This window comes from Microcebus murinus, chromosome 19 (assembly GCF_040939455.1).
Source record: "Microcebus murinus isolate Inina chromosome 19, M.murinus_Inina_mat1.0, whole genome shotgun sequence".
NCBI classification, from domain to species: domain Eukaryota; kingdom Metazoa; phylum Chordata; class Mammalia; order Primates; family Cheirogaleidae; genus Microcebus; species Microcebus murinus.
In genome coordinates this window covers 39,358,268-39,380,937 of record NC_134122.1, presented here as the reverse complement: position 1 = coordinate 39,380,937, position 22,670 = coordinate 39,358,268, and positions in this window count along the sequence as shown.

The window sequence follows — 22,670 nt, the reverse complement described above, 5'->3', positions numbered from 1 at the left end:
CACAGCCAAAGAAACTGTCAAGAGAGCAAACAGACAACCCACAGAATGGGAGAAAATTTTTTGCACACTACGCAACCGATAAACAGCTGATAACTAGAATTTATTTAGAACTCAGGAAAATCAGCAAGGAAAAAATCAAACAACCCTATCAAAAAGTAGGCAAAGGACATGAACAGAAATTTTTCAAAAGAAGACAGAATAAGGCCAACAAACATGAAAAAATGCCCAACATTTCTAATCATCAGGGAAATGCAAATCAAAACTGCAATGATATATCACTTATCTCCAGTAAGAATGGCCTTTATCAAAAAGTCCCCAAACAATAAATGTTGGCATGGATATGGAGAGACAAGAACACTCCTACACTGCTGGTGGGACTGCAAACTGGTTCAGCCTCTGTGGAAAGCAATATGGAAATACCTTAAAGTGATACAAGTAGATCTACCATTTGATCCAGCAATTCCACTACCGGGCATCTACCCAAAAGATCCAATGACACTCTACAAAAAAGACACCTGCACTCGAATGTTTATAGCAGCACAGTTCACAATCACAAAAGTGTGGAAACAACTCAGGTGCCCATCAATACATGAGTGGATTAATAAAATGTGGTATATGTATACCATGGAGTACTACTCAGCTTTAAGAAACAATGGTAATATAGCAACTCTTGTATATTCCTGGATAGAGCTGGAACCCAGTCTACTAAGTGAAATTTCTCAAGAATGGAAAAACCAGCACCACATGTACTCACCAGCAAATTGGTATTAACTAATCAACACCTAAGTGGACATATAGGAGTAACATTTATCGGGTGTTGGGAGGGTGGGAGGGGAGAGGAGGGGATAGGTATATACAACCACAACAAGTAAGATGTGCAACGTTTGGGGGATGGTCACGCTTGAAGCTCTGACTCGACGGGGGGGGGGGCATGGGCAATATACATAACCTTAACATTTGTAACCCCATAATATGCTGAAATAATAAAAAAAAAATAATGGGAAAAAAATTGCCCCCAAAGGGCAATTGTCCCCAAGGCTCCCAAACTGGCCACAGGTGGCAAATTAGCAATCTCAAAGCTCCCTGGGAAAAAACAAGTCATTTAATTAGTGGAGCACAGGCTAAGCGGGTGAGGAAAGGCAGCCAAATGCAACTCTCTGAAGCCCAGTCCTGTGCACCAACTTTCCACGTGCACTGAAACAACGGGGCTGGCGGCAGAAGGTGTTTGTTTTGCTCTGATAACAGGCCTTGCAGCAAACATGATCCTTACCTGCTTCAGGGACTGAAGTAGCTGGGAGACATTCAAGGACATTTAAAGAGGAAAACAGACCGGGCCCTCTGCTGTCTCTTAGCAAGTTTCTCAGGTCACGATTTTCTAATTGCTGCCTAGAAAATGAATAGACACGTGTGATCAAAATCCAGAAGAAGAGGAGATGGTCAGGAATCTTCCACTTTGGTTGATACTGTGGCTGCCCGAAAGCCCAGTGGAAATGAAGAGGAACCACCAACTAAGAGTCAGGAAATTGAACCTGGAGAGGGAGGAGGAGTACCCGTGGTTGACAGTGAAGAGGGAGAACTTGAACTGGAAGGTGGTCCCCCGGAAATGGTTCTGGAAAAGACTGGAGGTGAGCGTGGAGATGGTCCTGATGTGACAGCGAAGACTCCTCCACCTACTCTGGAGTAAGCTAAAGTTCCGAAAGTAGACAATGGACAGTCCTAAGTTGACAAGAAGACAAACTGAAACTACACATGCTATTACATTGAAAATTTGACTTGTTAAATTCTCTATTCAATAAAGTTTTACAGTTTTCTCTGCAAAGAAGAGGAAGAAGGAGGGAAGAGGAGGAGGAAGGAAGAGGAGGAGAAAAAAACAGTAGCTCCTTGTGCATAAAATCCCAACTGTCTGATTTGGGCTCCTTATAATGCTACCTTCACCTGCAGCCAATGGTCTGGGGGGAGAATCAGAGACAACTGATGCCACTTAAATGCATTCTAAATAAAAGACTAACAGATAGAAGGCTTTGTATCATTAACATGAAATACTGCCACCTAAAGCACTCTTTGCACTTTGCTTAACCCTTTGCACTCGCTTGCTTTTTTCTCATTATCCACTCGACATTATCCACACTTGACATCTGAGTGCAAACGGTTAATAGAGCTACTCTCCCAACCCCTCTGTAGCTGCCCTGAACAGGGAGGGAGAGGCCCAGGAAGGTGGTCCCCATAAAGTGATTTTCCAGTCCCTGAGATTTGGGGCAGCTGGCAGGAAACACTGTTTGCAACACAAGCATAGGCCTGAAGTCTTCTATCTTCTCCTATGAGTTCACTGACCTTTTTATCCAATTAAAAAAAAAAAAAAGAAAGAAACAGTCTGATAAATTTTATCTCATTTATAAATTTGTTTATATAAGAAAGTTGCCAAGGCACAGAAATTAAAGCATACTTAAAAGTTTAATGACTAGGCCAGGTGCCATGGCTCACACCTGTAATCCTAGCACTCTGGGAGGCCGAGGCGGGCAGATGACTCAAGGTCAGGAGTTCGAAACCAGCCTGAGCAAGAGCGAGACCCTGTCTCTACTAAAATTAGAAAGAAATTAATTGGACAACTAAAAGTATATAGAAAAAATTAGCCGGGCATGGTGGCACATGCCTGTAGTCCCAGCTACTCGGGAGGCTGAGGCAGGAGGATCGCTTGAGCCCAGGAGTTTGAGGTTGCTATGAGCTAGGCTGACGCCACGGCACTCTAGCCTGGGCAACAGAGTGAGACTCTGACTCAAAAAAAAAAATAATAAAAGTTTAATGACTATAACTGTATTTAAATTAGATTAAATAAAATTAATTATAGAAGATCATATACATGATTAATACATATATATGAAGACTGCAAGTATCTGGAAATATGTAATTTTCCCATCTAAGGCAAGGGATCCCAAACTTTGGTCTGTAGATCACCACCATGAGTGGCGGGTCTTATTATTATGAAATTGCAGAATGCTTGGCTTTACCCCAGGGCATAGTAGGTCAGAATATGGTGAAATAGCATCAGGAATCTGCATTTTTAACAACTCTCCATCCTGTTACGCTCACTAAATTTTGCCAGTGCTGGACTAGGGTTTATCTCTGAGAGCAGCAGCAATTGGCCAGTTGAGGAACCCTGTCGGGAAACCCACCGTGTGGCCCTGGACATGTTTTATTACTGAACTCCTCTGCTTTTCGCGATGGCTACCCCGTTATAGGAAGTCGTAATGGCAGCTTGCGGGCCTGAGATCCGCTTTCTAGATATTTACAGATCCAATATGCTTCTGTTAAGATGGTGAGCTTCGCTGGGTGCCTGGCAGGCTGTGGCTTCTCACGTGGAAGGAATAAATGTGTGGCAGCAGGACACATTTATTGTCCCCAAGGACCCGGACCCAAGTTGTGGTGTTCAACTTTAAGTCTCAAGTTCTTGTCCTGGTGGTAGAGTGACAAGCAGTCCCAGTCTTCCCAGGACGGAGGGGCTCCCCAAACTATAGGACTTCTGGTTTTGAAAAGCAAGAAACTCTGGCGAACCAGGAGCTGGTCGTCCCACATAGTGGTGATTCACACTCTGGCAAGAGAGACTGAGAAGCCACTGTCCCAACTTATTTATTCAGTGCTGAGAAACATAATTCCCAATATGTATTGATGAGTCAACTCAGTCTTTCCATCACAGAAACCAAATCACCATCAAGTTTGGTTTGTTAACAAAACTACTGAGAAAGAAGTATTAGTATTAGGTTAAGAGAAACCTTAAGCCACGAGTATTTGCAAACTGGAAAGACACAGCCTCCCCTACAAAACAGAGGTGTGCTCCCTCCGAACAAAGAGAGGGGGCGTCCTTTATAGGACAGTTCCACCCGGGTTCCCCTTCAGGTCTGCAATACAAATAAGGGGTGCAAGCTTGATGTCAAGATTGACTGTAGGTCTTGTTGTTCCTGGATACAGCTGGAACCCATTCTACTAAGTGAAGTATCTCAAGAATGGAAAAACAAGCACCACATGTACTCCCCAGCAAATTGGTATTAACGGATCAACACCTAAGTGGACATATAGGAGTAACATTTATTGAGTGTCGGGAGGTGGGAGGGGTGAGGAAGGGATGGGTATATACAACCACAACGAGTAAGATGTGCAACGTTTGGGGGATGGACACTCTTGAAGCTCTGACTCGAGGGGGGAGGGGGGCATGGGCAAAATATGTAACCTTAGCACTTGTACCCCCATAATACACTAAAATTAAAATTAAAAAATAAATTAAAAAAAAGATTGACTGTAGGTCACAATCTGTTAGTTAGGTCCCAGTGCCAGCAGCCATTGATTGAGGCAGCATAAACAGGAACAGATGGATCTAAGCGTCCCAAAGTCATGCGAGCAGGTGGGTTTGCCAGGAGTGCAGAGTCGTGTGTGACCTCTGGTCAGTAAATGGCTGGTTAGCTCCACTTTGAATTAGGCCCAGTTAGCCACCAGGATTCATCTTGAAGGATTGACTCTTTCAGGACCCACAGGTAGGAGAGAACAGAATCAGAGCAAAGGAAGCAGGACACTTGTAAATGAGAAGCTGGGTGGCCCGATGCACCTGTGTGATTCCAACAACAACCAATTATCCAACACCAACTGGGCACCCTGCCATTCTGTTCCAGCCTTGCACTGCATACCTAGAATAGCAGGCCCCACAGCTGAAGGGCTCAGTCCCACTGAGCTCTCCCTTCAGATGTGGGCAGCAAATCTCAAGGCCAGTCCTGACAGGTAGGCGGTAAATTTGGGAGTTCCCACAACCACTTCAGTTTTGATAATTCACTAGAATGACTGTCTAAACTTGGGGTTTTGTTTAGAAGGGTACATTTCAGGAACAGCCAAATGGAAGAGGTGCACAGGGCCAGGCATGGCAGGTGGGGCGGGGCTCAGAGCTTCCAGGCCTTGACCTCATGGCACCCACATGTGCCACCATCCCAGCTCATCCAGGCACGTGTTGATCAACCTGGAGCTCTCTTAGCCTCCGTGTTTCAGCGTTTCTATGGAAGTTTTGTTGCATTGACTAATCACTGGCCATGACACTGAACTCAACCCCTCCAGCCCCACCTCCTCCCCAGGAGGTTGGGGATGGAGGTGAAAACTCCTACCCTTTAATCACGTGGTGGGTTCCCCTGGCCACCAGCCCCTATCCTGAAGTTATCTAGGGCCCCACCAAGGGTCCCCTTATTAGCATAAACTCAGGCATGGTCAAAAGGGGCTCATTATGAATAATAAAAGATAGTCCTATCACTCAGGAAATTCCAAGGGTTTTAGGAGTTCTGTGCCAGGAACTACAGACAAAGACCAAACATATTTTTTTATTATACCACACACCTGCACCACTACACAGAGAGATCTGCTAAGGGCAGCCTCTGCCAACACAACAATGGAACATTCATTGCTCTTGGACTATTCTCTGATTTGGTTACCATGTTACACATCATAATTGTGGTGGGATTTAACAAATCTCCACAGTGGAAGCTTGGAAGCAAGACTAGTGATGCACACCTCCCAGGAGCCTATTGGCATGCAATGAACTCGAAGACAGCCCTCTTTGCCTCGATGAAGCCTTCCAAATGGAAGACCACTTAGCCTCAGCAGCAATGCTCTTAGAACCATCTCTAAGGACAGGAGAATTTTCTGCAGCTGGATGGGTGCCATACATATCTCCCTTGCCCTTGAATCCTAGAGGTGCATCCTATTTAGAGCCAGCATCTCCCTGACCTCTTGTTGACCTTTCTCAAGACGTGAGTTTTTCAAATCATAGCATTATTTATGATTGAGAAAAATTGGAAAACAAGCAAAAGGTTAAATAAGCAATGTTGAAATACCAAATAACTTCTTTTCTGCAGTTGCTTTAAGTGATGTTTCATTTTTAATGACACGGGAGAGTGTTCACAATATAATGAGAAGTCGTATGAGCACACAAAAGGCTGCAAAGAAATGCATTCATATGGTAACAGCTATTGTCACTGGGCGAGGGAGGAAGAGTTGATTCTTGTTTTCTTCTTTATGGTCTCCCTTTTTCATGCATAATTTTTTATAGCCAGGAAAAAATTATATATTATTTGCTTATAAAAAGTGCACACAGAAACCTTAAAATCTGTACCCCCATAATATGCCAAAATAAAAAATAATAATTAAAACTTAAAAAAAAAAAAAGTGCACACAAATAGAAATGTTTCTGACTTGTCCCTTGCTGTTGACACGTTTCTATATCTGGTCTCTGGGCTTCTGGCTTCCTTCTCGAGCCTCTTTCTGTGCTGTCTCAAGCAAATACCTATTTCTGAGGTTGTACTTTGCCTACAGCACTGCCCCTCACCTCAGGAAAGCCTGACATCGTACCGCCCTCATCCCCATCTCCATCCCTGACCCACCACCAGTTTGGCAGACCTTCCTCAGATTCTGTTTCCACAAAATTCTGCCACACCAAGGAGCATGATCAGGAAGAAAGTAGACATTTAGGGAGTTCAATAGGTGGGTCAACAGAAATTCATTATAGTTTCATCACAGATCCAGAGTACATACATGACTAGACCATCACATGTCACCAGAAAGTAGCCTACCCACCCATCGGTGACATCTTAGCAGAACAAAAAGAAACAACGAGCTCATTTCCAAGAAAGCCCTTATTTTCACAGGCAGTGTTCCCGCTTAATCAATTCAAGAGCATGTGCAACAAGCACTTCTTGAGCATCTGTCATGTGCCAGGCCTTGGGGGTGCAAGGAGATAACTCATTCAATATAATGATATCCATAGTAAGCATCGAACAAATATGCATTGAAAAAATACAAAAAATAAGAAGATAGACCTACCTCAATCCATCCAAATGTCCAGAGACAAAAGAAAGACTAAAATTTGCACCTCCTTGTTATCCGATAACCTGACATTACACAAAATGTTTTGTTGAATTGGGTCTCATGGGTCCTGCCACTGTGGTCTGATGCCTCTACTCTGGCCAGCCCCACTTCCCCTCGGGCGTTGTTCCTTCCAGATTTCCCTCTTCTGGCTAACTCCTACCCATGCACCAAATTTCAGATGAAGACCCAGCTCTTGTGAGCCACAATGACTTCGCAAGGTCCTTACCAAGGTCATGCATCTTGAGACAGCTTTTAAAATATTTAATGACAGTATGTTCTCCTGAGCCTTCATGGGTCTAAGTCAGCAGTTCTCAAAGGTGTGGGAGGAAGAATATTTTGCCCCTCAGAGGACATTCTGCAATATTTACAGATATTTTTGGTTGTCACAAGGTGGGAGAGTGGGCTGCTGGCCTGTGGTGGGTAGAGCCCAGGAATGCTGCTAAACAACCTAAAATGCTGTGAAATAAAATAAAATTGTAAGCTCCCCCCACCACAGCTGACTGAGTGGACCCCCTCTTGGCCAACAGGACCCCAGAAATACCCTAAAGCTGAGTTACTGGCCATGACAAGGGAGATCAGACATGCCTTGTCATGCCCCCTCCTTTCTTGGCTATGTCCTTTGTAACTCATTAGCAGGCCTAAGGCTGTGCAAGACAAAGTTTAAACCACTCCTGCAGGTCATCCATTTACTTAACAGGTCACTTGAGTCTGAGTATATGTCAGTTGACTTGTCTCTGATTAACAGATTTCCTTAACTTAAAACATTCCAAGCCTTTAGACCAAGCTTCATTTTTTTTAACCAATTACAAATCAAAGAATTTTTAAACCCACCTATAATCTATAATCCCCTGCTTTGAGATGTCCTGCCTTTTCAGGCCAAAACAGTTCACACCTTCCATGTATTGATTTATAACATTATGCGTAATTCATGTCTCCCTGAAATGTCTAAAACCAAACTGTAACCCAACCATGGGGAGACCACTGGCTCAAGGCTTCCTGGGTGTGGCTCTCTGGGCCATGGTCAAACATATTTGGCTCATAATAAGCCTGTTTAAATTACTTTACAGAGTTTAGGGTCTTTTCTGTTGGTAATGCACAAGACAAGCCTTTTACTGACAAAGACTAATCCAGCCCAAAGTGTCAAATGCCACCTGTGAGAAATCCAGCCCCAGGTAAAACATGCAGAGATGTTTCACAGTTACTTGGATGATGTTGTTTGGTTCTCCCTTCACTATTGCCTGTGAATTTACTCCCTTTACCTAAAATTCCCTGAAAACATTCACCCCAGAGCTGATACTGTCCCAGGGACAATGTAATAAGTGCTGGGTACAAGGCCAGTGGCTTGAGTGCTGGAGTCAGGCCCCAGTCCATTCTGGGATCTGTCACTCATTAGCTGTGGGACCTTGGGCGAGACACTTAAGTTCTCCACACCTCAGTTTTCTTATCCTTAAAAAAGTCATAAATAATGAAAAATAGTGATAAAAGTACAAAGTAATGCCCACATCTTTGGAGGCGCTGGGAAGATTAATGAACCAAGGCACGTGATGAGCTAAATCTGAGTGCTCAGGGCAGGAGCTCAGTTAATGTTAGCTGGTAATAATCATGCTATAATTTAAGTTTTTAAAGTTTCCCTTGGAAGTTGTTTGTTTCTAAAACCAACTGTCTTGATGAGATTTTGGAACCTAAACTGAAATCTTTCACCTGAGAAACTTAGTTCTTATCCATAAGTGCAGAGGAAGAGAGGGAGCATGCATTAGCACTCATAAATATGGTAAGCACCAAATACGTACTTGTTAAGCACACACACACAAACCACTCACAGAATTTTCTTTTTTGTTACATTTTAAGATTTATATTGAAATTTTGATCAACTTGTTGTACCGAGTAACTTGCTTGTAGTTAAAGTGCTCGTGCCCAGTCAGCTGGGCCCAGTGTCCACACCCCAAATTTAAGCACATTCTGATGCCAGTGCTGTTGAGTGGAGAGGGTTTGTGAAAGGGTGATTTAAGGGTGGGAAGCGTACGAGGAGCCGAAGGCATGGGCAGAGAAAGAGTTCTCACACAAGGAGTAGGATATAGTGAAGAAAAAGTTTATTCTACTGTCTCAGAGAGAAAAAGGAAGAGAGAGAGAGGTTATAATGGAGGGAATGGTCTGAAAAAAAAAATGGCAAAAAGATGTTTTCTTTGTCTTCAAAGCCCCCCCACACACACTTTTTTTGGAAACTTGGGCCTGCATCCCTGCCTCAGGGGCAGGTGGTCGGGAGGGGCAGGGGAAGGTCTTTTGTTTCCTATGTTGCAGGGGGCCGCTCGGCTGAACTGTGGCTCCATCCCAGGCCCAGCACCTGGCCAGCAGAGGTCTGGGTGGGCCTCGCAGGTGGGCAGAGGTCACAGGCTTTGTCTTCCACAGAGATGGAGCGATTAGAGTCACTAACTATAGTTAAATGACAATAGCCTAGAACTGAGGGCCCTCTGTTTAAAAGCTCTGTATTTCTGCTTATGCTCAGGAAATTTGGATTTTGAGACAAGAGTCCGCCATTTTTCTTCCTTTGCTGGCAAAATAATAAACGTCTCTTTCCTTCTCCTCAAACCACTTGTTCTCATTCTTCTGATGCAGCCTTGAGGACAAGAGCTGAGCTGTGGGTCACAATGGCTCACTGCCCAAAAGGAAGAAGAGGGGAATGCTGCCCGGACCCAAGGAGGCTGGGGACTTTTATAGGGAGCTCTAAAGGGTAAAATAAAGGGTTGATGCTGCAAGTCGCTAACAGAAGCTGGGTATCTATTTTTCCACTTTTTTCCGTCTTCTCTGTGAGTCTATCAGAGCCCTTGGAATCTGGTCCAGCAGGAACTGCCGGGCAGGAGGAGAAGGGGGCGGCTTGCACCCCTGCTGTCTGCTTAGGGCTCCTCAAGGCTCAAGAAAAGGTTGGTCTCATCTGACTTCTTGGAATACGGCCAGGCAGATGCTGAAGAGGGGCTGGCAGATGCTGAGGGGCTACAAGCCCTCTTCTGTTTGTTCAGTATTTTTTCCAGTTCTGCAAAACAAGCTCATAAAGCCAGCCAACCTCCCAGGTGATCAAGAAAGAAGCAAACACTGGAGCCAGCTCACCATTGTGTGCAGGGATGTTTTTAATGCCATCTTTTCAGTTTGTCTTAGAAATAGTTTCCTGGCAAGGACTGGGATTTTAAAGCTTTCAAGCCCATGTCTGTGTCTTTCATGAAGCACCATTCTGTTCTTCTTCACTTATTTATTCAGCAAACATTTACCGAGTGCCTACTATATACCATGAATGATCTACATCTTGCCTTTATTTTCTACTCTCCCATGCACTCAATGAAGTTAGTTGTATCTGAAAAGTTTTTAGAACATTTACAGCATTACTGAACAGAAATTCATTTTCCTAAGCCCAGGGAGAAGAGACAGATAAGAGAAGATAAAGAATATCCTTTGCTACTGTCAACCTAAACAACAGAGACAGGCTCTCTAAAAGAAAAAGATTACAAGAATAAATAAACGATTACTCAAGAATAAAGCGTTACAATGGAAATACGTGTGCCATTGTAAACTATGTGTGTATTCAGGGAGATCAAGGGAGACAAAGGTTTTTAAAGGAAAAATGAGGAGGATTACATAATTATTTTGAAATAATTATGCTGGGCTACAAAGATCAATAACAAGGGTGACACCAGTCCAAGGTCAGACAGGCAGTTACTGGACAGATGTCCTCGCAGAAGCATTTTTTTGTGTAAGGTTGTGATGATCTTTGCACAAAATTGTGCAGAATCTTTTGTGATTGTTTTCATCATCAGGCATACAGGTGTGAGAACCTTCTCCTTGTAGCCTTCCCTGGCTCTATTTGTCAGTTGTTCTTTTTTAACCTTAATGACTCCACTTTGATTCTGACAACTTTCACACTACAATAACCCTTGATATAAATATTGGTTTACAGCTTACGAAACACTTTTACACTCATCACCTCACTAGATCTATTCTCCATGCTGTTATTATGCAGATAAAGTCCCCAGGTAATGTTCTGAAGCCCCCCTCTGAAGAATGGATGACAAGTCCACCCGGGCCTCGTGGTGACTCTGTCTCTTGTCCTCTCCAGTGTCCAACCAAAGTGTCCATACCCCTGTAATACTCTGGAAAAAAGTGTTCTGAGTGAAAGTATAGAGAAAGTGTGTGTTCTTCCCACAGCGAAGAGGGGAGAGAAGGTCAGTTGATTGGTCCTGGTTGTTCAATGAGAATCCTAGGGAGGGGGTTTATAACACTTGTGTTTCTTTTGGAAAGAAGATTTCCTGGTCAGATAAGGAAATTCCAAAGAGGGTCCCTTCCTGTCCTTGGAGAGGTAGGAACAAGACAAGGTCCAAGGGACCTTTATGCCGAGGCAGCTTCTAATATCACTTAGCATGTCCGAGGACCCAGTCTCTGCAGTGTCACTTTCTGAAGCCCAATAATATTCTTTACAGATAAATCTGTAAATGTAAGTAAAGTATTCCCCTGAGTTCTGTGAGCCATTCTATAGCAAATTACTGAAGCCAAGGAAGGAGTTGTGGGAACCTCTGATGTATAGGTACTTGGTCAGAAGTCCAGGATGTCCAAACCTGCCCTTGGCATCTGAAATAGGAGCAGTCTTGTGGGAACGGGCCCTTAACTTGTGGGGTCTGATGCTAACCCCAGGTAGAAAGCATCATAATTGAGTTGAATCCTAGGACTCCCAGCTGGTGTTGGAGAATTAGACCGTGTATAGGAAAAGCCCATACACCTGGTGTCAGAAATGCTCCGAGTCGACCCAAGCACCCATCAATACATGAATGGATTAACAACATGTGGTAAATGTACACCATGGAGTACTATTCAGCCATAAAAAATGACAACCTACCTATTTTATCATCCTGGATGAAGCCAGAGCTCGTGGTTCTAAGTGAAGTATCATAAGAATGAAAAAACAAACACCACATGTACTCACCATTAAATTGGTATTAATTGATCAACACTAATGTGCACATATGGAAGTACCATGCATAGGTGTTGGGCATGTGGGAATGGAGAGGGGACGGGTAAATCCACACCTGACAGATGTAATGTGTATTGTCCAGGGAATAGGCATGCTTGTTGGGTGGTACAAAGGCAATTTATGCAACCAAAGTGTCCGTACCCCTGTAATACTCTGGAAAAAAAAGTGTTCTGAGTGAAAGTGTAGAGAAAGTGTGTGTTCTTCCCACAGCAAGGAGGGAAGAGAAGGACACCTTGTCCAGCCACCACCTCTGGGCTGCCTGTGCCATGGCCCATTTCTTTAAAGAGTCCCGGGTGGCAGGGGGGTTGGAGGTGATGAAGAGGGTTTGTTCTCATCACCTGCATCTCCTTTGTCCACGATGGTCTTTCTATTTTGCTTCTCCCTATGCCTGCCCATCCCTAAAAAACACCACACTGACAATGCACCTAGCTAGGATCCTCTTCTGTAGTGGTGCTTGCTATCCCTTCCTGAGACACTGCTGAAATGTTCTGAAAAAACTGAATGCCAAAGACTGGGACAAGATGCCCAGAGGGAGTGGCCCTAGGGCAGCAGAAACACAACCTGCACGTGGACAAAGTCTGGAGCATTCAGAAAGAGACGAATCCCGAAGGAGCTCAGAGGCACCCAGCGAGGTCATCAGGTGCTATTTTTGCTGCTGTAAAATGCTGAGAAAGTAGAGGGGTTCCAAGCACACGAAGGGAGAGGGGCTGTGATGAGTGTCCTGGAAACGTTTTGCTCCTGTCTTCAGGCAGCTGACTTAAAGAGCCCAGCCAGAACCTTGTCAGCTGAGCCTTTCTGGAGCCCCCACGGTCCTGGAACCCAGCCATGGGAAAGGAAGGACAAATCCCAGGGGAGTTGGATTTATCCCGTCAGCATGCCTGCGGGCCATTATCTACCTGGGGGATGGCCACTTAAAAAAGCACTGTTTCTTTAAGAATTACAAGGTGGTGGGGGGCAGGGGCTTGAGGGTCACATATAAGTTATAACAGTGGCCATCACTTACTGGGCTCTTACTATATGCCAGGCCTGCGCCACCCTCACTAGAACCCAAATGTTGATGCTATTAGTGACCCTATTATACACAGGAGGAAACGGGGGTGCGAGAGAGCAGGGGTTGCGAGAGAGTAGGCCAGCGTTCTTTGAAAGTCACACCCTGGTAAGGGGCAGAGACAGAATTCAAACCTGTGAAAATAAGTATTTCAAAATCAAAGCTGTTAGAACTTTAAATTATTTTGAGCCTTAAAGGAATGTGATTATGGGATCTGAGCCATGCAATAGGCAGCTGTAGCCTTTTTTCCTCTGTTATAGATTAGCTTTTTCTTTACCTACATTGTTTTGCAAAGTGTTGTAAAAGAGGAGAAGACCCCTTTCCTCTTCTTCACTGTGTATTAACTTCCTTATTACTCTGCCGTTTATTAATAGTGGGATTTTAGAAAAGTTATTTGCCACTCAAATCTCAATTCCCTCATTTGTACAATTATGAGAATAATGGTTGTTTTACACAAGTCACAGTCCTCTTCTGGTGATTAAATCAAATATATAAAACTACTTAAAATCCCAAGGAATCCACTAAAAAACTATTAGAACTAATATACAAGTTCAGTAAGGCTACAGCATATAAAATCCTTACACAAAAATCAATTGTATTTCTATACACTGGCAACAAACAACTCAAAAATAAAATTAAGAAAACAATTATATTTATAATAGAACAAAAAAGAATAAAATTTTTAGGGATAAATGTTATCAAAGGAAGTGCAAAACTTGTACATTGAAAACTACAAAACATCATTGAAAGAAATTAAGGAAGATCTAAATAAATGGAAGGACATTCCATGGTCATAGATTGGAAGAGTTGATATTGTTAAGATGGCAATCTTCCCCAAATTGATCCACAGATTCAATGCAATCCCTGTCAAAATCCCAACTGACTTTTTTTGTGGAAATTAACAAGCTGATCCTAAGTTTATATGGAAATGCAAATAACTCAAAATGGCAAAAAACAATAATGAAAAAGAACAAACTGGCACAATTGCAAACATACAGAATCAACCTGGTGTCCACAAACTGATGAGTGGATGAAGGAAATGTGGTGTACATGCATACCATGGGCTACTACCAGTCATAAAAATGGATGGAATAATATACAGTGGTCCCCAACCTTTTTGGCACCAAGGACCAGTTTAATGGGAGATAATTTTTCCACGGACTGGGAGTGAGGGGCTGGGGATTCGTGGGGCGGGGGGCGTGGCGTGGAGCTCAGGCAGTGATGCACGGCCAGGCCAGCCGTTCCGTAACAGGCCACCGACGGGTACCGCCCGGGGTTCGGGACTGCAGCTTGCAGCTGCGTGGATGGAGCTGGAGACCATTATCCTAAGCAAAGTAACTCAGGAATGGAAAACCAAGTACCACATGTTCTCGCTTACAAGTGGGGACTAAACTATGGGCATACGTGGTCACACAGAGTAGAATAATAGACATTGGAGACCCCAAAGGTGGGAGGGTTGGAGAGTGAGGGATGAAAAATTACCTATTGGATACAACATACACTATTTGGATGCTGGGAGCACTAAAAGCCCAGCTCCCACCGCTGTACAATATATCCATGTACCAAATCTGCATGTGTACCTCCTAAACATATTGAAAAAATTTTTAAAAGAACAAAGTAGGAAGACTCACACTGTCTGATTTCAAATTTTACCACAAAACTACAGTAACCTTAGCTGTGGTACTGACATGATGATGGACATACACATCAATAGAACAGAATTGCGAGTCTAGAAATAAACGCTTACATTTAGGGTCAATTGATTTTTTTTTTTTACAAGGTTGCCAAGACAATCCGATAGGGGAAAGAACACTCTTTTCTGGTATAGGGATGACTGGCTATCCACATACAAAAGAATCAAGTTGGAACTTTTTCTCACGCAATACACATAAATTAACTCAAAATGGATTATAGATCTAAATGTCAGAGGTAAAACTAGAAAATTCTCAGAAGAAAATATAGGAGTAAATCTTTGTGACTTTGGGTTAAGCAATAGTCTCTTAGATCTAACACCAAAAGCACCTTGGCAAAAGGAAAAAAAATAGAAGAGCTGGACTTCGCCAAGATGAAAAACTTTTGCACTGCAAAGGCCACTATCGAGTGAAAGACAACCTCCACAAGCTAAGAAAATATTTGCTAGTCTGATAAAGGGCATGTATCCAGAATACATAAAGAATGCTTACAATGCAATAATTAAAAAAAAAGACAAATAACCCAATAAAAAATGAGCAAAGGATCTGAATAGTTCTTCCCCAAAAGATATGCAAACGACCAGTAAGCATAAGAAAAGATGCACAAGATCATTAGTCATTACGAAAATATAAATCAAAAGCACAAAGTCCACCTTCACACCCACTAGAATGGTTGCAGTGGAATAAAAAATACAAACAGGTGGCCCTCCAAATCTGTCTCTTCTGCATCTGTGGAGTCAACCAACCTCAGATCAAAAATATTCAGAAAAATATAAAAGGATGGTTGCGTCAGTAGTGAACATGGAGAGACTTTTTTCCTTATTATTCTTCCCCAAATGATACACTATAACAACTACTTACACAACATTTACATTGTATGACACACTACAAGTGATCTAGAGATGATTTAAAGTATATTGGAGAATGTGGGTAGGTTATATGCAAATACTGCACCATTTTGTGTTACAGACTTGATTTATGGATTTGGGGATTTTGGTATCCTCAATTTCCCTTAGATACTGAGGAGCAACTGTATTTGGTCTTTCTCCCAGGATCAAGGCACAGAGTTCCTAAAACCCTTGGAATTTCCTAAGTGATAGGAATATCTTTTGTTATTCATAAGGTGCCACTTTCAGAAGACACCTGAGTTTATGCAAATGAGGCTGCTCTTTCTGGGCCCCTGGCTAGCTTGTGGGAGGGGTGCTGGTTGCCCTGGGAACCTACCATGTGTTTAGAGATTTTAACTATCAGCCCCACCCCTCATGCTCTGGGGAGGGGACTGGGGCTGGAGGTTGATTCAGATTGGTCAGTGATTGAATCAATCACGCTACCAAAGGATACGTCAGTTAAAACACTGAAACAATGAGGCCAAGAGCCCTTCCAGGTTGGTAAACACATCCGTGTTACCAGAGAGTAGCATGTGCCCAGATGCCTCGAGGAGAGGGCATAAAAAGAGGGCATAAAAGCATCCCCACTCCCATAACTCACCCTAGGCATCTCTTCATCTGGCCGTTTCTGATAAAGGAAACCAAAATATTTCACCCCAAATATGGCTCCCTGGTATATGAGTATTTTGAATTCAAAATTCAAAATACAGATCAACAGATGCTGGAAGAGACTTCCCATATCTACATAAAGATCAGATGGACCCACCAAGGAAAACAATTGTTTTTCCTTCCCCTCCCCGTTATTTCACTATCTATTGCAAAAAAAGAAGACTGAAGAATAATCATACCTGAATGGACCCTTTCACAAGATAGTATCTGTCTCTTAGGCTCCTTCACTTTCCAAAGAGAACCATTTATGCTATAGCCTTACAGGTTCCCTGCCTGCTGCTCCGGAGGAAGCCAATACCTGGGACAGCAGGGGTTACAGCAGAGAGTTTAACATTGCAGGGCCATGCAAGGAGGTGGGAGAAAGTTCTCAAATCTGTCTGAGAATTTGGGAGAAAGGGTTTTTAAAGATAGTTTGGCAGGCAAAGGACCTGCAATTGGGTCAGCTGATTTAGCTGGGTTTGGGGTGGAACCACAGAGGGGTAGAAATTATCTTCTTGGCTGAGTCAGTGCTTGGGTGGGTGGAGGTTGCAATACCAGTTGAGTCAGTTCCTTGGTGTGGGCCACTGGTCTGAGCGGGTCAGCCAGTCCACCAGAATGCAGGCCTGGAAGATATCTCAGTCTAGCCTAGGTTTCACAAGGGTGATGTTATCAACGGGATCAGTGAAGAAAGCTCAGAATCTCCATGTGACTCCTGAGTAGTGAGCAGTTATAGCAAAGCTGGCCAGGGAACAATGGCTGGTTGTATACATATTTACCCTACCACAGGTTCCACCTCCTGGCCCTTTGTTAACTTTATAAAGGGCAGTTTCATTTACAAATAAATCTGTTTCCCCCATCCATTGGTTCTCCCTAGTAATCATTTATTGACACTCAACAGAATTATCTATATTCCCCATCTCCCCCTCCCCTCCAAAAAAAGGCTATTTAAACTTCTGTACCTCACTGGGTGTTTGATGTAATACATCGTTATGCCTTCTCCCCTATTAACCTGCCTTTGGTCAGTTGATTTTTCAGTGAGACTTCAGAGATGTCGATAGAAAAAAAAGCCAAACTCTGTAAAATAATTTTAAAGAGATTTACTCTGAGCCAAATTTGAGGACCATGACCTAGAGCCACACCCAAGAAGCCTCGAGCAAGTAGACTCGCTGTGGCTGGGTTACTGTTTGGGTTTACACATTTCAGGGAGACAGGGGTTACAAGTTAAGTCATAAATCCATACATGGGAGGCATACATTGGTTTGGCTGGAAAAGATGGGCCATCTCTAAGCAGGGGGAGGGCTTACAGGTTATAGGGGGGTTTAAAGATTCTTTGACTTGTAATTGGTTAAATACAAGAAGCTTTGTCTAAAGGCTTGGAACGTTTTAACAGAAGGAGCTGTTTATCAGCGATAAGCCACTGGACATATATTTGTTGTGTAAATTGAGGACTTGCAGGTTTGTCTTGTGTACCCTTAGGCCTGTTAATGGGTTACAAAGGATGTCCCTCCCTCCTCCTGGCAGGCAATTTAGTTTTAGGGTATTCCTTTGGCCAAGAGGGGGTCCATTCAGTCAGCTGGCGGGGAGAGCCTTAAGATTTTATTTTACTTCACAATTCCCCATTTGGCTCTTCAGTCCTCTTAGTCACAAGGGTCCCACAAGGGACTGGGTGGACCCAGGGCAGGTAGCCACACCGCTCTGGCAACGAATGGGACAATATAAGAGTTTGGCCATAGGTGCTGCCTCTGACAGAGGGCAGAGGGGAAGTCTTCCTTTGGCCCCTGCACCGACTCGTACGCTTTACGACAAAGGTAAGCATAGTACTTCCTTGAACCCTGTGGGTTGAATGAATTGTGGAACCTTAAGAGGGGTAGTGGGACGCCCCCAATTGTAGCCCCTCAGTCAAAATGTAACCGAAAGCAGGCTCAGCTGCCCGCTTCCCAAAAGGCCATGGAGAGATGAGGGGTTGATGAGAGGAAAATGGGTTTATTCAAGAGGCAACAGCCTGCTGCAAAGGCCACCGCAAGTCCCTCCGTCTGAGGAAGGGCTTTTACAGGCAAGGAGGCTGGGGAGGGGCTGGGCACACGCAGGTCTGCCTGTCTTGTCACTGGTTATCTTTAGCAATCTGCCATCTGGCAGTCTGGGGGTCTGGCTGGCCTCGCTAGACTGCAACGTGATTGGGAGTCTGCAGTCTTGTTAACTTGCTGAGGCCCAGTTCCTGGAATTCTTAAGCAAGGACGCAATTGGGCATTGCAAAAGAAAGGGCTATTAGTTAGCTTAAAGATGGAGTGACCATTACTGATACAAGAAGTGTAGGTGGCCTGAGGACCCTATTTGTGCTGGTGTCTGAAATGGGGACAGTTGTGTGGGACTGAGCCCTTAACTTGCAGGGTCTGATGTTAACTCTGGGCACTTAGTGTCAACATTGAATTGTAGGACACCCAGTTAGTGCCAGAAAAATGGAGAGTTAGGCCAGTCGTGATCCCATGCCTGTAATCCTAGTACTCTGGGTGGCAGGAGGATTGCTTGAGTTCAGGAGTCTGAGACTGGTAAGAGCAAGACCCCATCGCTACTAAAAATAGAAAAATTAGCCAGACAAGGTGGCGCATGCCTGTAGTAGTCCCAGCTACTAGGGAGGCTGAGGCAGGAGGATTACTCGAGCCCAGGAGTTTGAGGTTGCAGTGAGCTATGATGATGCCACTATACTATAGCCTGGGTGACAGAGTGAGACCCTGTCTTTAAAAATAAATAAATAAAAAGGAAGAAAACTGGAGAATTAGTTGTGGTTTGGAAAACCAAACAATGGCTCCACTCAGAAAAGACAGACTATGACAAGTGTCCGTAAGGATGTGGGGAGATTGGAACCTTTGTACATTGCTGGTAGGAATGTAAAATGGCGCAGCCACTCTGGAAAACAGGTTGGCATTTTCTCAAAATGTTGAATTTAGAGTTCCCAATATGGCCCAGCAATTCTACTTTTAGGTTTATGTCCAAGAAAAATAAAAACACACATCCACACAAAAACTTGTACATGAATGTTCATGGCAGCATTATTCATAATAGCCAAAAAGTGGAAACAACTCAGACATTCAACTGATAAATGGATAAATAAAATGTGGTATATTCATTCAATGGAATGTTATTTAATGATAAGAAGGACTGGTACGTGCTACAACATGAGTGAACCTCAAAAACATTATGTACATAAGTTTTTCAAAAAGCTAGTCCAAAAGGCCACATATTGTATGATCCATTTATATGAAATGTCCAGAAAAATCAAATCTTTACAGACAAAAAGTATATTAGTGGTTGCCTAGGGCTTGAGATGAAGGTTGGGAGTAATGGGAAATGACTGCTAATAGGTACAGATTCTCTTTTTGGGGTAAAAAAAGTTCTAGAATTATTAATAGATTATGGTGATTGATGGTTGTACAACTCTTCTGATATACTCAAAACCATTGAATTGTACACTTTATTTTATTATTATTATTTTTTGAAACAGAGTCTTGTTCTGTCACTCAGGCTAGAGTGCAGTGGTACAATCATAGTTCACTATAACCTTGAATTTCTGGGCTCAAGTGATCCTTCTGTCTCAGCCTTCCAAGTAGCTAGGACTACAGATGCACACCACGATGCCCAGCTAATTTTTAAATTTTTTGTAGAGATGGGATCTCGCTGTATTGTCAAGCCTGGTCTCAAGCCATCCTTCTGCCTCAGTTTTCCAAAGTGCTGGGATTACAGGCATGAGGTACCATACCCAGCCTGAACTGTACAGTTTAAATAGTGAATTGTATTGTATATAAATTGTATCTATAATATAAAATAAGTAATTCAAAATCAAAACTGTTGGAACTTTAAATTATTTTGAACCTGGAAAGAATGTGGTTATGGAACCTGAGTAATGTGACAGGCAGCTGTAACCTAGGCAGTGATAGCCTCTGTTCCCCTGTTATTGATTAGCCTTTTCTTTTATTTTATTTATTTTTTTTTTTTTGAGACAGAGTCTCACTTTGTTGCCCAGGCTAGAGTGAGTGCTGTGGCATCAGCCTAGCTCATAGCAACCTCAGTCTCCTGGGCTCAAGCAATCCTCCTGCCTCAGCCTCCCAAGTAGCTGGGACTACAGGTATGCGCCACCATGTCCGGCTAATTTTTTCTATATTTATTAGTTGACCAATTAATTTCTTTCTATTTATAGTAGACACAGGGGTCTCGCTCTTGCTCAGGCTGGTTTCGAACTCCTGACCTGGAGCAATCTGCCCGCCTCGGCCTCCCAGAGTGCTAGGATTATAGGCGTGAGCCACCGCGCCCGGCCAGATTAGCCTTTTCTTTACCTATGTGGTTTTGCAGAATGTTATAAAAGACTAAAGGGCTCCAGGAAAGACCCCTCTTCTCTTCACTGTGGATCCTCATGTAGATTCACTTCCCTCTCTCTTCTCTTACACGGAGACCTCATGGCTAGTACATTGTCTAAGATGAAATGTTAAATATACTTTTTATAAATTGGAAAAACGAAAACAAGCTATAATGAATTAAATTACTGTAACTCATAAACCAAACATTTATGAAAAATGTTGTAATTCTGTTAAATTTCTTTGATTTCTGCCTACATAAGCAAGACCTTAACTTTTCACTGACCTATTCCTTTGGAGTCTGTGTTACCTGAATGGCTATTCTGAGCTTTGAACTCCAATAATCTCTTTGAAACTGAATTCTCATCCTTTTGATTATTTCGGGTTGACATTTCTCAATAAAGCTGTTTTTAAAAAGTAGTTTGTGGCCAGATGCAGTGGCTCACGCCTATAATCCCAGCACTCTGGAAGGCTGAGGTGGGTGGATTGTTTGAGCTCAGGAGTTCGAGACCAGCCTGAGCAAGAGCAAGACCCCATCTCTACTAAAAATAGAAAGAAATTAGCTAGACAACTAAAAATATACATAGAAAAAATTAGCCAGGCATGCTGGCACATGCCTGTAGTCCCAGCTATTCGGGAGGCTGAGACAGGAGGATGGCTTGAGTCCAGGAATTTGAGGTTGCTGTGAGCTAGGCTAACACCACGACACTCTAGCCTGGGCAACAGAGTGAGACTCTGTCTCAAAAAATAAATAAATAAATAAAAAGTAGTTTGCATACTATAAAATTAGACACAAAAGTCAATTTTTTGCTTAGCATTATTAGTGGTAGTGAAACAGAACATAAACATTAAGAATCATTTCATCATTACTGTTAATAATTATTGATGATAATAATAATTATTATTAATCTATAATTATTCGTCATTATTTGACAGTTCTCAGCTGCTGTATAGGTTACTATTCATAAACATAACTTCATAAGTGAAACCAGCTTCTCATTAGAAAGCTGCCTCAAACATTTGGACCTGCCTAAATACATGAATGTGGTGACTGGGGCAAGCTGATGTTTTTAGGGTCACCTGTGTATGCAGTCCCCACACGAGGCCCTCTTGTATGAACCAAATTTGACATCATCCATGGTCCAAGAAACCCCCCTAGTGAGCGGAACAGTGTTGCTTCACATCTCAGAAATCAAAGGCTCAACTCCCAATAAAAATGCTGTTCACAAAGCCACTTGACATTAAACTCTCAGCTCAGTTTCCTGAGGAATCATCAGAGCCACCAAACGGAGAAAGTAATCATTCTTGTAGAGTCACTTGCAATAACTGGCTGGAAGCTCCTGCTGTTTCTAAATTCACAAGCATGAGCCTGAAAACATCTGGCCGTTGGGTACCGCTTGGTGATTAAAATTTGATTATAAGCTTGAAGTGGGGTTGGGCAGAGGAAAGGAGAGGGCCCAGGTGCCCCGGGGCGCTGAGTCTGCTGCAGTCTTGTAGGAAAAGCAGGCCAGGCCAGCAAAGCTAGACGATGGCCCCTCGCCTCATCCCTCTGAGAGAACCATAGGTAACATTGGTGTACATGCTTCCAGTGATATGTATGTGTGTCTGTGTGTGTGTATATTGTTTTACAAAAATGAAATAAGACTATAAGTACAGTTAGATAGCCTGTATTATTTCTGTAGAAATTACTATGAAAATCTATTTGATATCTTTTAAAATAAATTTGTCTCTTTTTTCCCATTTACTTTTTTTTTTTTTTCCCAAGTCAGAGTCTCACTCTGTTGCCCGGGCTAGAGTGCCGTGGCATCAACCGAGCTCACAGCAATTTCAAACTCCTGGGTTCAAGCAATCCTCCTGCCTCAGCCTACGGAGTCTCAGCTGGGACTACAGGCATGCACCACAATGCCTGGCTAATTTTTTCTATATATTTTTAGTAGGCCAATTGATTTCTTTCTATTTTTAGTAGAGACGGGGTCTTGGTCTTGCTCAGGTTGGTTTCGAACTCATGACCTTGAGCGATCCACCTACCTCGCCTCCCAGAGTGCTAGGATTACAGGCGTGAGCCACCACGCCCAGCCTGCCCATTTACTTTATATTTGTATATATTCATGGGGCACAAGTGCAATTTTGCTTCATTGATACATTGCA